We start from the raw sequence: 15,617 nt of genomic DNA, 5'->3' as shown, positions 1-15,617 counted from the left end.
CATTGTTTAATGCACCACACAGCTTAAACCCATACATACATATAACATGAACTATCTTTTCCCAGTTTTATGCAGAATTAATCTGTGTTCCTGGGCAATAAAGGCTGGCAGAAGTTGATAGTCTGTAACAAACTGCTAAGAGTGCGTAACAAAGCTCTATGAGCGCTCAGAGCTAAAAAAGGACAAAGAATAATTCATTTAGGGGTGACCAGATCTGAAATCCTTCAGGATTATGATACAAACCAACTTCTGGTTCAGCAACTGATCCAAATGTAACTAGAAACAAACTGATGGGGAAAAAAACGGCATCATATGTGACTTTGAATAGTGTGATTAATGAAAATGCTGATATTTTATGTTAAAGCGAAGACAAGCATTATGAAGCAAGTCACATGAGTTTAGACAGTCCTCAACTTTGTGCTGTGAGAATCAGAGAAGAAATTCTTCTAAATGCTCAGTCATCGGCACAGTCCTTAAACCAGGGCAGAGAGGTTCAAATATAAAAAACCACATTAGACAGCAGTCAGTTTGGGGTTTTTTTGGTTATTTAGGTTTGTTTGGGTTTTTTTTCTGTGACCTGGTTTTGTAAATATTTTAATTTCTGAAAATATACAATAGCAATCATTTCCAATGTCTTTGCCCCAATTACCAAGTGACCTGGTAACCACTCTGGTCCTAACAGTGGTTGTCTAATGTGCACAAAACAAGGCATGCCTTGAATAGTACAGATTTAATACTGCTGTCTATGCACTTTAAGAGCTATGATCTGTGTTAATGGATACAGAACGGAAGGGCTGAACAGTTTAAAGCAAGAGAGATCCATATTTACCCTGAATGTGGTCTAGGAGCTACAGTGATTAACTTTCAATACTAAGATAATGTAACTTGGGGGATAGCTTTTTCTGTCAAATTCAGCCTGAGAATATTAGAATCAAGCATTAGAAAAGGCTTGAAGATACTGATATAAACAGATAAACAATTTATCTTCCATTATATTTATTTATATCTAATCATACTAGGCAGTATTATATGTTTGCCTTATTACAACTCCCTGTTGTCTGAACACAAAACACGCCATGTCCAATTTTTCACTTCAGTCCAGCTTTTTGCTGGACTGATACGAAAAATTAATAACTGAGGATCAGGATTTGGAATTACTTGTACCACACCACATGGCAGGGGGGAAAGAACATGGAACCAAAACCAGTTCTATCCCAGGGAGAGAAGACAAAAGGGAAGGGAAGACTGCGAGGAGGGAACATTGCATTAAGACTAGTATTGCAGAAGAGAGAAAAGCATAGGCTTCGGAAGACAACAGCAAGAAGGAAAAGAAATGTGAAGAGAAGATATCACTGGAAAGAAAATTCTATGTCCTTAAAAGACTCCCTCTGTTGTTTTCTGCCAAGTGGCAGTAAATGCACTGAATTGCTCATTAATTATTCTAGGGAGAATCAGCGATTGTCAGCCAGCACCTGGTGAATACACATGGTAGAACTGCACTGGTCCAGAAGGCTTATTCCTCAGGTTGATGTAATCTGTCTCTCCAGGTCAGACAAGCTGATCCACACACATGGGAGCAGTATTAAAATATGATAACATGTACTTTAAGATTAACAGCCAAGGAACACAAGAGTCATCTGAGCAGTGATTATTCAACAGGTGGCACAGGTGTCTGAATGCAGGTCAAAGCAGCAGTTACACAGGACCTCATCAAAGTCAATACAAAGACTCTCATTGACTTCAGTAGAGTCTGGCGACGTTTCACAGCTTTCAAGCAATATACAAAGCTGTCACAGTTTCAGCTGGAATACAGTTAATTTTCTTCCTAGTTGTTGCTGGGGTTAAACTGTGACAATAGCTGACTCCTGCCATCACTCTAGAGGCTAGATTCACCACCACAGAAACCGCAGAGAAACTCCTGTTACTATCAGCAGCAATAGGGCTGAGAGCTCTGCACTTAATACTTCAGCACAGAGTTAGCGTGTTGCCCACAAAACACTTCTACAACTGCCATTCCTGCTCTGTGCCTTCTGCTGTTGCAAAGCACTCCCAGGCACTCACCAGAATGCTTCTGCTTCAAATGGGAAAACAAAAAGTGCTGAAGAAGCACAGTAAAAAGACAGAGGGGGTATAGTCTTAAGCTCAGGAGGAGTTGGGACAAATGGTCAGAGGTGTCTTCTGCCTATGAGATCTATTGGTTCCCACATCAGCCTTCTTCACAGCTTCCTGCAGCTCCTGCCATCTGCCTGGAAGTAGCAATTTCCCAGAAAATTTGGCAAGATGATGCTACCTGAAAAGAATGGCACTGGAGAAGCAAGCTCACGTATACTGTATACTGCCTTAATTTGAGGGCTTGCAGATGGCCAAGTGAACAACAGCTCCCAATGTCATGTCTGACTAAAAAGAGTTAGCACGGTTTTAGATGGATAATTACCAAGTAGCAAAAGGGACATATTGTGTCTCTCTGAGACTTAGACTGAGCCAGGGTCTCTGGCTGCCACTGCAGCTTTTTCAGACACTTCTTTTCAGATTATTCAAATTTTCTGTTTTGTTTTTTTTTTTTTTTAAGCAGCATCATTCCTGCACTACCATTTCTGCCTGCTTATATAGGTCAGCCAAATAGAACATGATACTATACCTCATCTGGAAATCAACCCCCCTTATGGACACATAGATGTGTATTCACCTGTATAACTTGTGTTGCTCAAATGAACTAAAATAATCTGCGCTGACAAAAGCACAGTTTTACCAATACAAGAAGCATCTGTACTAAGGGCACTTTGCCAGCATACTCGATCAGTATTCCTGCCAGAAAATGCCCCCTTTACACATAGATTATGTCTATAGCCATTATGTCTTGTTTCATTTAAGGTTTTAAAACAAAAACATGAAAATATCATATGTGTACTACACTGAAGTCATGATGTTTGGCTACGGCTTCAGAAAGGCTGAGACTGTATGAATATGAATTTCCATGGGCACCTCAGTGGTGATTGCAGTGTTAGCTTCCTCTAACTTCCCTGCAAATTAAAGCCGATGGGTAGGACAGGGAGGATCTTTCTCTTAACATCCCACCACCACCTCCAAGTGGCATCTCGTTTTGGCACTAGGCATTAATAGCTCTGAAACATTCTTAATTACTACTTCTGTTGTTGGTCAAGGCAAACAGGAGCTCAACAGGGCACTCAAGGCATCTCACTAGTTAATGAGCCTGAGTAGTCCTAAAAGGAGACCATGAATATATTTAAACCTTTATGAGAAGTCAAGTGTGAGGAGCAGAAAGATACCCCATGATTACCTGAATCATTAGCAGGAGTTGGTGAAGCTTTGAAAAACAACAATGCCTTTCTGTACCCTTATGTTCTATTTTGTTTCCTTACCTTCCCACCTCCACCCCCCTCCCAGTCCATTTCACCTCCTTGTCCAGTATCCTGCAACAGAGGAACCTCTATCACAACCCACTACACCCAGCTCTGTCTAATATTCCCTTTCCCTCTCCCTGCAGGTTGGAAAACTGACCATAGCAAGGAATGAATCTTAAAAACTGTCTTACAAAAGAAAAGGAGACCAAGAGACTTGATCTGTTAATTTATTTGAATAAAGCAGGTAAGTTCTTGCTGCATCATTTAGAGTACCTACACTGAAGACATCTGCTAAAGCAAGGCTTTAATCTGTGAGAGTCATAGCAGGAACCAGGAACCTGAAGCTGGAAAAACACAAGCTGGAAAACAAACAAATGCATGTCAATAATGAAAAAAAAGGCACTGAAAGGCATCACAAAGGAGGGCAGCTCACTGCCCTTCCTCCTATAGAAAGAGTTGGAAGGTCAGCTTCTTAATTTAATATCTGCAGGGTACAAAAGAGTATTTGCCTGACTATTTGAGTCACCAGATTTCCAAATTCTGAATAATGACTGTACACGTAGGGTGTGGTTTATTGCTGCTCCCTTAAAGATAACCTCTCCTAAACGGTGGATGAGGCAGCACTGCAGTTAATACATTGTTAGGGAAGCCTAATTTGAGGCAGAGGTGTTTAGAGATAGGAGAAATCTAGCTAATCCAACTCTAAACAATCTCTTGGACCACTATATACCTGGCCTTCAGAAGTCTTTCATATGTCAAGGAAAAGGATAGCCAGCCCCAGTTCTCAAAGGAGTCTGTGCACAGAGAAGAAGGTGCAACAGGGACAACACATTTTGTATTTTCATGGACTGTAAATGCATGGTTTGGGGAAAACAAAATGAAGCAGAGGATAATTATCAGAGTGAGCACTCCCGGGAGAAAAGACCTGGGTGCAGCCCCAAGGTTTGTGTTGAAGAAACCCATTCTTGCTGAGAAATGCTACACATAAATCACAGAAGGAGTTTTATCCACCTTCACTAAGCATGGAGACTGTTACTAGAGATGTTCTCTAAAATGAAAGAAAGTAAAAAGAGGAAGTTAAAAGAATCAGAAAACATCTAACTTCTCATTAACTGCTTCATTAACGTAGCAAGAACAAATGAGGCACTTCAACAAAGTACATTGGTATTAACAGAAATGAAATTCCTTAGTGGCCCTGATGATACCATCTCTCAGGAGACAGATGGTCTCAGGACCTGGATTTCCATTCTGAGACAGGTTTTGCAGCAGTCTGCTTCATGATGTTTAGAGCAATTTCAGGGGTAATTTAACGTCCTCATACAGAAGCAAAGAGCTGACAAACCCCTGGGTGTCAGGATAAATTACCAGGTGCAAGTGCCAAAGCCACACTCCAACTTCATGTCAGGTCCTTCCATCTTGTCCCCCCTATAATACCAGGTTAGGTTGTTTGTTCTGCTGAGAATCCTTATTTTGTATGTATTTATAGTTGAAATTTTTACTTTCTGTCAATGCCAGTATTGACAGAGAAACACTGCTTATTCCAGTCAATAAAACAGGGGCTTTGTCTCAGAAATGTCTAGGGACCATATGGTCTCTGCTGACCTAGGGGGATTCCCAGCTCAGTGTAATCGTAATAACATCCTTCTGAAAATATAATTCAATGGACTGTTAGTGAAAAAGGCCTCTCATTGATTCCCTCCTTCTCTCACCCTTCCAGGGAATTACCTTAGGAACGGGAAAAGATCTAATTGTCTGCTGTCGTCATGGACTTGAGCAAACCCGCTGTTGCTCCCGCTGTGCGAAGAATTTAAGACAGGAAACTTTTTCCCACCCAACCCCTTTGCATTAAGGCTGCTCGGCGCTGAGACACCAGCCGGGGAGCCTGCGGCAGTTCCTGCTGCGGAGCGGGGTATCACTGTGCCGGTGCCGCTGCCGGGAGGAGCCCCAGGGACTGGAGCAGGTGCCGCTGAGGCCGACGGGGCTCTCCGCAGCCTTCCCAGCCGCTCCCGCCGCGGCGAGGCTGGAAAAGCCCACCCCGGAGAGGGCCGGCCGGTGCCTGCGGGGCAGCCGGGGATGCCCGATGAGCATCTTCGCCTACCGGTTTGCATCCCGAGGAGCGCCCGCCGCGCCGCCCTCCCAGGGGAGTCCCCACTCGTCCCCTCCGCCGCGGCGCAGCACGTCCCGGCCCCGCCGCGGTGCCTTACCTCCCGGAGGGGCTCCCGGCGCCGTGCAGCCCTCACCGACCCCCGCCGGCAGAGCGGAGGGACGCGCCGCTGCCCGAACGGCTGCTGCCGGCGGCGCTGCGCCGCACCGTGCAGTGCCGTGCTGCGCCGTGCCGTGCCGCTGCAGCAGGACCGCCGCCGCCGGCTGAATGTGCTGTCTCACGCTGGACAGGCTCCTCCCGAGAGCTGCTGCTGCCGCCTTCCTCCTCCCGCCTCTTCTCCTCTTCCTCCGCCCGCACGCCCCCGGTAGCGACACCCCCCCCCCCCCGCCGCCCGGCAGCCCAGCAGCACCCGGCGGAACCGGGGCGGGGCCGCGGGGCAGGTGGCGGCTGCGGGGCCTGCGGGGGTAGTGATGTTCCTGCCCGGCCTGGACCCACTCTCCTGCCCATCCCCCCCCCCGGCAGCCCCGGCCTGAAATGCATTCCCCTGGCTCCTCCAAGGGCCCCTCGCTGTCATCCCCACTCTGGCGCAGGTTTCCCCCTTGCAGCTGCACGGCTGGCGATCAGCCCAACCACGGCATCACCATCACCCCCCGCAACAGCATAGACATCACCCACCACAGCATCCTTGACACTATCCCCATGCAGCAGCTGTCAGCCCCGCAATGGCTTAGCCATCACCCTCAAAGCTGCCTAGATTTATTCCCAATGCCTGCCTCAACGTCAATCTCACAGCAACCTCACCATCACCTCACAGCAACCCAGCCATCATCCCTACAATGGTTTGGCCATCAGCCCCGCAGCAGCCTGGTCAAATGTCATGAGGGCAGCAGAACCCTGCTGATGCCCTATCCTTTTGGAGAATAGGGAGAGCTCCAGAGCAGGTGAATGATACCCAGTTTTCACAGTTAGACAGGGGTAAGGCTGCCCAAAGGCAGAGGTTTTTTTTTTCCCCTGTTCCCTCAGAGCACTCCTGTGAGGACAGGTACCATTAAGGAGGGCCAGACTTCTAGCAGCAAGCCTACTCCTCTTCCCACACCATCATGTCCTCCTGGGGAAAGCAGCCAAGCAGAGCTGTTGGAGGTAGTCCATGTTCCTGCAGATAACATCCATCTCCGGTGTAGATAACCCAGCTTTCCTCTCCCTCTTGTTGCACATGGGTATATTGCCTTACACAGGAAGAAAACACACACCCTTTGGTACCATGGTTTGCTCTTTAAAAACATAATGTCCTGGACATATGACTCACAACCCTCCAGCCCTCTGGTCCAAGAGACCAGGAGAGGCACCCTTCTGAAACCTGTACCTGGAGCCATGTTTGGTCACCACCATTCCAGGTCCAGGGCCTGTCCTGGGAAGAGTGAGGTATACCCAAACCACTGAAAAGCCATTCACATCACCTCCAGCTCCTGTCAGATCCAGCTGGAGTACACCTGGCCATGGGACAAAGAACCCTGAGGAGGAGCAGCACCCATTGAGGGTAATGAAATAACAGTTTCACAATTTAATTGGAGTATAAGCAGGGAAGATTTGTATCTTGCTCTCCTTTAAGAACCCTTAAAGAGCAACCTCTGCTTGTGCAGGCTAGAGCATGTGGGAAAGAGCCTGTGGGTTTAAATGCACAGTTTGGAAAGTTTCACATTTGGGGCACTCATTTTGCAACTCTTTATTAAAATAAGGCCCTTTCAAAATCAGACACTCAAAAATGAGCTTCAGAAAGTGCTGTTTCCTTTTGGAAGTGTTGGCCTTTCTCTCAGCTTTAGCACAAATCCCACAGGGTTTGTTTAGGTTTGTTTCGATTGTGCATCATTTGCAAATTCCCTGCAAACTCAGCAGATGCCTTTAAGTTGTTCCTGACCTAAGAGGGCCTTGAGGTCATTTAGTATTCCTGAATCGACAGATCAGACTGGCTCTCCACAGTGCCTGAGGTTCTTGAGTGCTTGAGTGTGATGGGGTTCTGCTATCATATACATATGACCATGATGACATCTTGTACATGTAACATTGTATCAGAGACTATATGTATCATGCCATCACACTGTATGATAATCATAGAATCACAGGATCACAGAATGGTTTGGGTTGGAAGCGACCTTAAAGCTCATCCAGTTCTCCCTGCCATGGGCAGGGACCCCTCCCATTAGAGCAGGTTGCTCAAACCCCCATCCAGCCTGGCTTTGAACACTGCCAGGGATGGGGCAGCCGCAGCTTCTCTGGGATAACCTGTGCCAGTGTCCCACCACCCTCAGAGGGAAGATTGTTTCCCTCATGCCTAATTTAAATCTATACTCTGTCAGTTTGAAGCCATCTCCTCTCATCCTATCACTACATGCCCCTGTAAAAGTCCCTGTCCCCGATATGTCATTAATAAGCCTTCAAAGCTTATTAAATCCTACATTTTTTGTTACAACATAGTGCTATTTTATGTTCTACCAATAACTCACATAGGATGTTTTTTTAAAAAGCATCCTAAACCACAGTTCAATGTGACACAGTTTCAATGTTTGTTATATTCATAGAGCAGAGGTGATCCACTCTTTTCAAGGTATAAAAACAAAGCACCAAAATGGAAATGCCAAGGAAAAACTGTAAAAAAAACCCATCATGAAACACAGTGACAGATGTGGTAAAAGTTATTATTGAGTAATGGGAAGCCCTATATAGAAAAGTTTGTAAAGAACTTCAGTGGCTGGGGCAGTATAAAATATACATAATGTCTTCTCAGAATCAACTGTTGTAAGGATATTTGGAGAGAAGCAAGTCTTGCTTTATATTCTTAACAGACAATCCTAGGACTGACAAGCTTTGGGAATGCAAGAAAAATACACAGCCAGCCCATTTTAGGAGTTCTCTGAAGGAATAAACTAACTTCCCTACAAGTGATACCCTGTTCTCTTTGACCTCATGCTTAGCATTGTCTTTAATCTTCCACAACACAAGCTGTTACCATTTTTGCAATTCTCTAGGGATGCAAACTGTATCATCACTAATATTACAAGGGTAAAATCTTTATATTGCAGGAAGATGTGATATTAATTCTCACAAAAAAAAAAATCTCATGATCAATAATGTCTCTTCAACAGATTATAATGAAAGCATCCTGATATATGCCAGGATGAGTACTTATTTTACATTTTCCCATTAAAAACAAATCCATTTCCATTAAACACAAATCCATAGAATTATCCAACTCCTTATATTCTGCCAGTAGGCATTCTCTGACTATATCTGTCTTAATTACCAGGTGAATGTGCAGCAGGGCAGAGTAAAGATTATTTTCAAAACCTTTATGTGCTCATTCTGTGAAATGAGGAGGTAGTTACTGAACCTTGGACTGCTTTATTAGATCAACAGAGGGCAAACTTGTCAGCAGCCACAGACATGGGACAGCATGTACATTCTGTACAGCAGAGGTCAGTTGTCCATGGACATACAGCATCCATGATGGCATCTGAAAAGAAATCAAAGATTGAGGGAAAGTTTGAGGCTCATCACAGCCAGGGATTGTGTGGAGTAAAGTCTATGGATAAAATTACACAGATTCAATGTCTGCCTGTCTCTCCTCTTCTATCTTACAGACACACATGTAAAATGTAGAGGTTTCTATGGACATCTGTAAGTACAGTATGTGGTTGATTACTAGATTGGTGAAGTTCAAGAGAACAAATTTCACATCATTTATTTTTGAAGTTACTTTATATAGAGTTGTTCACATGTAAGTTACTAATGAAGACTGGCATAAGCTACTCTGACAAGCTAATAACCATTTATGATGCAACATGAGACAAATAATTAGTAGCGAATTGCATTTCCCTGCCTTAGGCACCAGAAACTCCTAGTTCACAAAAGGCAGTAACAAATAAGCAAACCCTCTTCGAAGTTTGTGCCACTGGGAGATTAGAAATGAATTTCAAAGTACACAGTTCTAAGGCTTAATGGAAATGGCAGCACCTTTTAGACACTTTGCATGATAGGCGTCACCTGGGCTCTGCAAATAACAAAGGATGTTACAAAATGCCTTCCAGCTTTTCAAAGGCAATGATTTAAACAAAGGATCAAAAGGCAGAATGCAATATGAAAGCAAGCTTTAGAAAAGTGTGGAATATCACTTCTGAAGTCAGGTTTATTGCCATGGCAGTAAAGTCACTATAGTGCACTATTCCACATGGCATTAGAAATCTTTTCTTCATAAATGAACTAGTTAGTTAGTCTTGGAAGAAATGCATGGGTGGCTACTTGGTTATGGAAAAGTTAAGCAGAAAGTGTTGGAGGGTTTTTCTTACTGCTTGCTAAAACCAGATATTTTTCCAGGCAGAACATTGAACTGAAATTTCTGCAAGCCTGAATATTCACAGTAGGTGCCAGAATATAAATGAAGACTTTAAATGTATCTGGTAGATAGTCACTAATAGTTCCTCTGACAATTGATTTGCTATTGGTAGATTGCCAGTTTCAAGGTAATTGTACAAACACATGTACAAAGCTAAAAAAGCATGTATCTTAGAAAGGACAAATTATTTCTCAGAATGAATATAAGAGATGTGGTATACAAGCAGAATGTAAAGGGAGATCTGTGGCACGTAGGTGAGTTCCATATTGTTACAGATTCAGGTTAGTCTTCAAAGATACTGCAACCATGTGCTCTTAGAAACAATTATTTTAGTGACAGGCTCACTGAGTCTATTAATCTGAGTCTATTTTGTTGCTTAGTTCCTCACTTTCCAATAACTCTGGCACCAAAGGGATTAGTTGGAAGGCTAGAAAACAAAAGTTCTATGGGACCATGTGTAACTATGGAACTTAGAAGATATGAGGTACTGGTTTCAGGATTTGAAAATCAGTCAAATTGCAGTGGCCCACATGATGCCTGGAGCATCCACAGAAGCAGCACAAGGCTGTAGCAGTGTATTTCATTTTGCTGCTATTCAGGCAACAGAAACAGAAATTAAAGGAGGGGCAAAAAAAAACATTGGTATTTGCAATACAGGAAAAAGTGTTCATGTTCAAACTGAGCAGCATTGGACGTTTTAATCTGGGGGGGTGGGAGGGGTGGGGTGTGTGTTAATTTAGTTTGGTTTCGTTTTTCCCAGAAAGTCTCAGCTCCATACTTGCTGTTCCTACAACTGTCCCTCTGTAGCCTGTACTTGTCTCCTCTGACAGCTTCACTTCACCTTGAAAGCTCTCTCAGCTTGTTTGTCTTGTGGAGATGCAAATATGGATAATGTATGGCCTGTTACCCTATAGAGGAATCCTAGTTCAGGTTAAGAGAAAGAGGAATAGCAGCATGCCCTCCTTTCCATCCTACTTTCAAAAAATAACAAAACTAACTTCATTCACAAAGTTAACTATACATTGTGATTGATGTACTCGCTTTATTTCCTGATTTTATGAGACTATAAATTCTTCAGCCAGTCTGCATATACAATAGTTAGTAGATTAATGTGTCAACTGTGATTGAAAAAGCTTGGTGAGCTGTAGTATAAATGTTAACAGATAATAATAAGCACCAACTAAAATAGCAATTAGCTGGAAGTTGGAAGGTAGCTCTCTACATTTCTGCAAATTGATCAAATTTTAGCAGAGCAGCTCTAAGCAGGATGTCTGTGGATTCAACCTGGTCCTTAGGGTAGAAGTCATTCCAAGGTATCCTAGACTTTCCATAAAAGATAACCATTCTCCAAGAATCTGTCTTTTTTGTGTTGTCCTAAAACTTAACAGTATTGTACATCTGACATAGGAATCATGAACATGACTTCACATTTGAGAGACTGTCCATTAAAACACATCATTACCCAGATTTCTGGTTTTGCACTTTTAACTCAGGTACAGAAATGGCACTCAAGAAAGACAACCTCCGGAAATTTTGTTCCTGCCTTTGTAAATAGCAGAGGCTTGCCACATAAAACAACTGGTTCCTTTTATTTGAAAAGGTTCAGTGTACTGTGAAGGGCTTGGAAATATAACAGCAAAGCAGCCAACTTGGGAAGGAACTGGAAGGTTCTGGGAGGTACTTCCCAAGCTTCCTGTCAATACATACTGAGTGCCCTGTAGAGGACTTTAGGCTTGAAGGGTTTTACTGTGCTTTGCTACTGTGCTTATTCTGAATTACTAAGGAAGCTGTGAAAGGAAAGCTCCACAACTTGTATGGTAGCGAAATGGGCTTGGGGCAGGACTGGATGAGTGGCTTCAGGAGCATAGACTTACCGTCTTAGAAACTATACTAAATAGTTGTCTCCATTCAGCTCTGTTTTGAGTTCCTGATGATTTAGGAACTTCATTGAATGCAACAAAAGAAATTGCTCAGTTTATAGAATTACTACCAGCACTCAGATCTTCAGAATCATCAGGTCCTTTTTTACATAAAGCTGTCTCATTTCTCCATACCACTTTTAGTTTGAAATCCAGTCACTCATGCTTGATTTAAAACAACAACAATTTTCATTTTTACAAACATTAAAGGATGCTACATTTCTTTATTGGATTTCTGAAACCTCTGAAATATTAACTTTAAACTTGGCTTTACCTGTCAAAGTTAAAATCAACTGTACATACAAGGTGATCCATGAATTAAGTGTATCATGAAGAAGTACTAAAATGTATGAAACCAACTAAGTGCTGGTTTTGACAATAAATTGGACCTTATGTCAGATTATTAATATGCTTGAGAGTAAAAATGCATTATGGAGAGAAAATCCTAAAAGAAATGTCTTTTTGCTATGTCCATTACTTTTCATACTTTGTGCTGCCCAAGACAGTCATCTTTGCTGGCCTCTCCGTTATGCCTTAACCATGAATTGGATGGACTAATTGGTGTAAATTAATAGGAAATTGTGGCCTTAATGTCCCATCTACAGAAACAATAAGAATAGGTACTATTTATAGTAGTGATCTGGATCTCTTTGGAAGTTGCTATCAAGGTGTCAGTGCACAACAAAAGTTTCTAAGTGTCCTACCTCTGGGTTTATGCTGCAGTCCTAGAAAACCACTTGTCTGAGGCCTGAGACATCCAGTCCTGGCCATGGATTCCATTCTTTAATATACTCTTCTTATATATACCCATTGCTTGTTGATAAATAGGCCTGTATTTTTGCTTTCTCTCCCTCATTTCTCCTGACTTGAAGTCTCTAGATGAGGATAAGCAGCTATGCTTGCCTGGAGGTCTGGATGACACTCACAGAGGGAAGATGAAAGCAGAAGCAGAGAAATATAACAATTTAATCTTCTTAAAAAGGGATAGCTGATAAAACAGTTCTGGGGTAGGACTTGTTCCACTGCTTTGAACTGCTGCTTTGTTAAGGGAATTTAATGTTGCAGTGTGTGAGCATTATTTCAGCATTGCTTCTGATCCCAAATCGCTGTCAGTGCCTGGAGTTGTGTATGCTTTTTTTCTCATTGAAATCTAAAAATAAATGCTGAAGGAACTGGGGAAAATTACTAGTGAATGTGATGAGCTTTCAGACACAGCAACCATCTTAGTAAGAAAGCCTAAGGGAAAGATATGGTAGCACAGACTGTTCCACCAAGACAATGTACATTAAAATTCAGCAGACAAGTGGCCTTTATACCCAGGCTTTTGGAAAATCAAATCACTTATGCCTTTCAGTGTAGAGTTAGGAGGCTGCCTCCATGTAGCCAGAATGAATAGGGTTGCTTAGAAATGACTTGAGCAGAGCTACCTGTCCTTACTTCATGCCTGAACTGTGTATCTGTGGCATAAAGAAGGTAAGGTGATTTGGGATCCCTCAGCTCACAGGACACTGAGATTATGATTTGGGACTAAAAGCAGGCAGGCATCTAATGTCATTTTAGATGCTGTGGGGCATGATGATGATGATTTATCTTGACTACTTCCCCACAATTTTTAACACACCCATTTCCTGCACTGAGATGTCTGTGCTTGGTAGGCAGCTCAGTTCTGACATTTTTGCTTTGAGGGATGCCTATGTCACTCTCACATATATAAAACTGACACATCCCCACTAATCCATCCCCTGTGATGTAGGCATTTCATAGCCAGTGACTTTCTCGAGGTCTGCTCGTCTGCTCTCTCCAGGCATAACAGAACTTTGTTTGTACCAAAGAGGCATTTCTAGAATAAGGTGCCAGGGGCAGGAATAAATCTTGTCCACTGGTAATAAAAATCTGGCCCCACTGTGGTTAGCCTAGAGCTTAGTGAAGACAGCAGAAGAAACAGAGGCAGAAGGCTCCTCTAAGAAATTGTACACTAGATGGGTTTACAGCCAGTCAATTAGAGGCCTGGGATGAAATTTAGGTCTGGCTGGGTTCAGAACAAGCAGTTCTGCAAGATACAGGTGACGGTTCAAGAGCAATAGTGTTAAGGATTGATGAGGGTCTAAAAGGGATCACTGCCCCATCCCCTGTCTCCTAAAATTGTGGTGGAGGAACTCACCCCTAAGCCTTTTGAGGAAGGAGGTTCTGGTAGGAGCTGCAGAGGCTGAGGTGATGGTAGTTCCAGGAGTAGTTCTCTGTGAATTATTGACAGCCATCACAGCACAATCATTCCCTGAGCCAAGATGGGAGAGGGGATAATAGTCAAAGACGTTGCAGCTGTGATTACAAGTTTAGGAATCCATCTAGCACAGCCCAGATGATGTAGAGACAGAGATGGAAGGAGGAAATACTCTGTGTCTGTGTCTCCACCCAACAAAAAGGCGATAACTGCATGAAATTCATGTCCTCAAGCAGTGGCAACTTGTCTTACCTCTGGGACTGTGACCATCAGGTACAGCAGGGCCTCACTTGGATGGCCTTCCTTCTGTACACCATCCTGAGAGAGTTAATTATTAAGAAGGTGCTGGGTTAGTAGTTGACAGTGGGAAATATATCTATAAGGGACCATACGGTTGCAATAGTGCTGTGGTAAAGTGCCTTATCACATCTTAACGTGAAATAGTTGCTGGCTTTGTGTTCTGGAGCACAATGCACATCTTCAGAAGGCATCCCAAAATCTGAGATGCTGACCAAGAACGTAAGACCAAGGTCATATTTGAAGAAGAGTTATTTCTGCTGGAAAGCTGTGTGCTGGGAGTGATGGGCTTCAGTGGATACTAGGGAGAGGAGGGGTGTATTAAGGAGATCAAAGTCTGCATACATAAATCTCTCTTACCTCTTGGACTGCTGAAAGTGGCCAGAGTCTGGGATGGCCAAATCATGTAAGCACCCATCCACAGACCATATTCACATGCAGCTTCTGAGATAACTAGCAATGGTCCATACAGAGAAAAGAAAAATGTATCGTCTGGTCACGAGCACTGTTCATTGGCTTGTGGTGTTTGAGGGATGAAAAATCAGTATCAAGATGTCTTTAGTAGACAGCTTGTGTCTGCATTGAAACCTTACTGCTAGTCTTGCTGGAAGTAACCGGTTGTATTAAATTCCTTTTTTCCTACCTTATGGACCTACTCCCAAACTGCTGCAATTCAACCACATCCCAGACCCCTGTATTTACAAAGAAGCTGCAGAGTGGAGCATCAGTTAGGTGCCACAGTGGGAAACCCACATTTCTTGTGGGACCACATGAGCACAATATAGGGAATGTGAGAATTCCCAAAGTGTCTGTCTATTCATGATACCCAGTGTGGAGGAGGAAATGGAGTTCTTGGCAGATTTATGTCATCTCAGAGGCACCACACCACACTATTGTCATTCTGGAAAGGGTTGTTTCCTTGTGGAGGAGGCAGAAGCCATGCTTTCAAATGGCGAAGACAAGCACTGATTTCCTGTGTGTCAGTTGGACATGCTTGCAGCAGGGCTATTTGGCACCATTCACCAGGGCTGATGCAGAGCTGACATGGGTCTTGTTGCCTGCATGGTGCCCTGAGTCTGGGGAAGACAGGGACCTCTCAACCCAAACTGAGGATCTTTTTTTCTTTTTTTGCCCATGAAATGTTGTGTCAGCAGAGAAATCTGTCAGCATTGTCTTGACCTTGCTGCAGTATTTGTCCAAGGTACTGCTGTGCCTCACTGTGATCCCACCCTACCCCAGCCTTTCCCAAGATAAGGTGTTTCTTCTTGCTGCTCATGTAGCTGGCAGAAGGCAGTGATGGACTGAGGTGTGCATGTGAAGCTGGAGA

At 43.4% G+C, this 15,617-nt stretch overlaps 1 protein-coding gene across 3 annotated transcripts in view; it reads right to left on the bottom strand.

Moving 5' to 3' along the window:
• The window catches only part of DYNC1I1 (dynein cytoplasmic 1 intermediate chain 1), a 189,191-nt gene extending 183,489 nt beyond the window's left edge, over positions 1 to 5,702 (bottom strand). For 2 of the 3 annotated variants that reach the window (XM_034061953.1, XM_034061959.1), the window contains exon 1: positions 5,567 to 5,702. The gene's annotated coding sequence lies outside the window, so the exon portion shown is untranslated. The remainder of the gene's footprint in view (positions 1 to 5,566) is intronic. The other variant, XM_034061957.1, reaches the window with a different exon arrangement.
• Positions 5,703 to 15,617: the final 9,915 nt, after the last annotated feature.

The sequence above is a fragment of the Melopsittacus undulatus genome, chromosome 1 (genome assembly GCF_012275295.1).
Source record: "Melopsittacus undulatus isolate bMelUnd1 chromosome 1, bMelUnd1.mat.Z, whole genome shotgun sequence".
In the NCBI taxonomy this organism is placed as follows: domain Eukaryota; kingdom Metazoa; phylum Chordata; class Aves; order Psittaciformes; family Psittaculidae; genus Melopsittacus; species Melopsittacus undulatus.
This window is presented reverse-complemented; position numbering and strand designations above follow the sequence as displayed.